Source organism: Desarmillaria tabescens (assembly GCF_030435595.1).
Source record: "Desarmillaria tabescens strain CCBAS 213 chromosome Unknown EV420scaffold_84, whole genome shotgun sequence".
NCBI classification, from domain to species: Eukaryota; Fungi; Basidiomycota; class Agaricomycetes; order Agaricales; family Physalacriaceae; genus Desarmillaria; species Desarmillaria tabescens.
In genome coordinates this window covers 10,909-14,544 of record NW_026848383.1, presented here as the reverse complement: position 1 = coordinate 14,544, position 3,636 = coordinate 10,909, and positions in this window count along the sequence as shown.

The window sequence follows — 3,636 nt, the reverse complement described above, 5'->3', positions numbered from 1 at the left end:
TCGCATTTCTCTGCTTTTAGGAATAGTTTGTTGGCCCGTAGTATTTGCAAGACCTTTCGCACTATCCTTTGGTGCTTGCTCCGAGTTTTTGATGCGATAAGAATATCATCCAAATACACGGTCACTTCTCCTGCCGATATGAGATCCTTGAAGATGTCGTTCATCATCCATTGGAATGTGGCTGGTGAATTGGTGAGGCCGAAGAACATTACAAGAGGCTTGTATAAACCCTGATTGGTCCTGAACACTGCCTTCCACTTGTCTCCTTGTTTGATGCGAACATTATTGTACCCCCACCTTACATCAAGCTTGGTAAAGTATTTGGCATCTTTAAGCTTATCCATTAACTCGCCGATGAGCAGCAATGGATACCGATTCTTGATGGTTATCTCGTTGAGCTTTTGGTAGTCTTGGACTGGTCTAAGCTTCCCATCTTTCTTTTTTACAAAAAAGAATGGAGATGCCATGGGGGATTTTGAAGCCTGAATCCTTCCAGTGGATAGGTTTTCATCCAGGAATTTATCCAGTTCTTCTTGTTCAACGGGGTTAAGGGGGTATACCTTGCAGTCCAGGCTGGCATTCGCATTAGGGAGTAGTTCGATTGCATGATCCCAGGGTTTCTGTGGTGGTAATTCATCGAAGTTTTCCTTGGCGAATACATCATGAAAGTCCCGGTACTCCTCTGGTACTATTTCCTTGAACGACTTTTTCTCTTTCTTTTCATTGGCCTTAGCAGCTAGCTCATTGGCCTTGCTCCCCATTGCCCTTACATGGAAGGCTTCTTCAAAGTCTACTACTAATATGGTGTCTCCTTCTTCGTACTTGTCTCCCCACTTAGCATCTGGATCTGTGTCCAGCAGTTTGAACCGTATTTGTTGACAGTCACACCGGGCTAAGGTTACTGAGCCAGTGTTCCAGTCAATCAATGGGTTGTGTTGTTGAAGCCAGTCATGTCCTAGGAACAATGGAGTAGTGCCAAGATCTATGATGGCAAGATCTATCCTTTCGCTGTGATCTCCTATTTTGAGTCATACTTTTGCGTATTCTGTAATGTTGCCTCCCTTGTTCCTGGTGCCATCAGCATTGTACACTGGAGTGGGTCACACTGCTTTTCGTACATTTAACCCATGTCTTTGTATCCACATGCAGTCTATGGAGCTTCCTGTGCACCTGCTGTCTACTAATGCATCTAGGGCATAGGTTTCTTGATTGTCCAGGGTCTCCAGTTGTACCTTTATGGATACGTTATGGCCTTTTCATCCTCATATGTACATGGGGGGTCTCTTCAACTCATCTAGCCATTCCCATTTGTCCCTGGCTTCCGATGCCATCTCTTTCCTTTCCATCAGCGTCTTGCACAGTTCCTCCATTACTTCCTCCTTTCTTTGAGGGTGTACCCAACCATTTAGGATGGCCTTGGCTCCGGAGGCAGTTCACGTGAGGTGAAGTGCCCTTCAAGTCCAGTGCGGCCCAAATGGTTCATAGTACATGTCTGGGTACTCCTCAGAAGATTCGTTAGAACACTTCTCCCAGGTCTTCCCCTGTTGGCTGAAGGACTTTGCGTGAAGCAAAGGGGTTTCCAAAAATTGTTTGCCTCCAGACTTCTTCGTCCCCGTTGAGGTCTTTTCTTGGACTTCGTTAGCAGTAGGGATGGAGGATCGGTACTCACCTTCCTTGTCTTCCACTTCTTTGACCATTATGGTCTGTTTGACTATCTTCATGGGTGGAAGATGTACCTGATAAGAGGACTCTCTGTCCTCGGTTTGGCCCTCTTGATCCTTGTGGGCAATTGAGTGATTTCTGGTGTCAAGAGCGTACTTTGAAAGATAATCAAGGGGCAGCACAGTGATCGCCTCCCCTTCAGGTCTCGTGTTGCCAGCTGCTGCATTCTGCATTCCTGCACTTTGTGTGGACCCATCAAGCTTCTGGTTCCTCGGTGCACCTGCATGGCCCTGATCCTGTCGATTGTTTCTGCCCCTACCTTGGACTTCCATCTATAAGTTGGCATAGTTTCCAAATGTCCTGCCACACTTTGAGATGGCTTTCCTGGGCCTTTCTGTTAGCAACCGATTACACAAACAAGATCAAACAACTAAGCGTGACTCGCACTTCGGTCAGGCGCTTTATGTTGCTCGCAGGTTTGCGTGCAGGGAGCTTCTGCTTAGTTTAGCGAGAGTGAGTTCAGACTAGATTATCGGGTGAATAAACTTTAGTTCGAGACTGAGGTTTAAGACCTGCAGTCGAGCTACTTAAATACAGTTTGGGTCGTGCTAAATATACTACAAGAGTCTGCAACGGTGCGTTATACACACAATACCCACATGGTATAGTGCGATCAGAGTCGGAAGTTTAGCATATATGGATGATGAAAGAGACGATTAGATAAGATAAGTTGTGAAATCGTAATATTACCCCCCTGTTAAGGCAGTCGTCCCGACTGCGAGTTGACTTGGTTTGGGAAGATAGGCTCCTACAAGGGAAGGCGCGTTTGGCTTTATCAGGTATTCTTGTATTGCCTGCACCAAGGGATGGTCGACTTCGGACTCGGTTACCGACTCTGTTTCTGACCACGAGTCGGATTTGTCATTGTCCTCCCACCAATCTGCGGGTGGTCTGGTGATGAACGAGACTTGTTCAAAGTCTTCAATTGCCTCCCTGGCGTTGTCCAATTCTTGTTTGTCTACCCAAGAGTTTTCTTCCCTCGGATACCCTTTCCATTTGATGAGGTATTCAATTTTGGTGCATCGCCTTCGTCCTCTTCCTACGGTTCGTTCTCTCCTGTCTACAATTTCCTCTACCTTGTATTGCTCTTGTCCGTCCACAAGATCTGGTGGTGGAGCCATGGGCTGTACTTGGATTGGGAACTCTGGCGGTTGATACAGAGTGAGAAGGTTCTCATTGAAGCGGTCGTGAATTTTCCAGGATGGGGGAAGGCATAATTTGTATGCGGAGGCGCCATGTTTGGATATTATTTCAAACGGCCCGACTCGTTTGTCTCCCAGTTTTTTCATTGGTCGGGGGAGGTGTAGGTTGGTGGAATCTAACCATACCCTGTCTCCTGGTTGGTACTCCACTGCCGGTTTTTGATGTTTGTCGTACTGCCGTTTCATGGTTTCTGCCGCTTTTTCTAGAGCTTTAGTGGTCTGCTTGTGTACTTTCTGTATGTCTGCCACAAATTCTCTGGCCACTGGGTTCGTTCCTTCCTTTATGGTGAGCGGTGCTAGGTGAGGCCTTTGCCCATGATTGATTTCGAAGGGGGAATACCTGGTCGCAGAATGTTTTCGATTATTGTGTTGGAAGGCTGCGAGAGGTAGCCATTCACTCCAGTCGTTTTGTCTGTGATTGATAAAGATTCGGAGATATTTTTCAATCTCCTGGTTTGCCCGTTCCGTTTGCCCATCGGTCTGTGGATGGTATGCCGTAGATGGGTTTCCTTGGATATGTAGCATCTCATATAACTCTTTCATGAACTTGGACACGAACTGGGGTCCTCGGTCAGAGATTACCTTTTGAGGCATTCTGTGCTTTGCCCATACGTGGTCTCGGAGGATTTTGGCCCATCCTGCCGAGGTTAAGTCAGTGGAGCATGGTATTGGAATGACTTCCTTGGAGAAGCGATCCACGATCATAAGGATG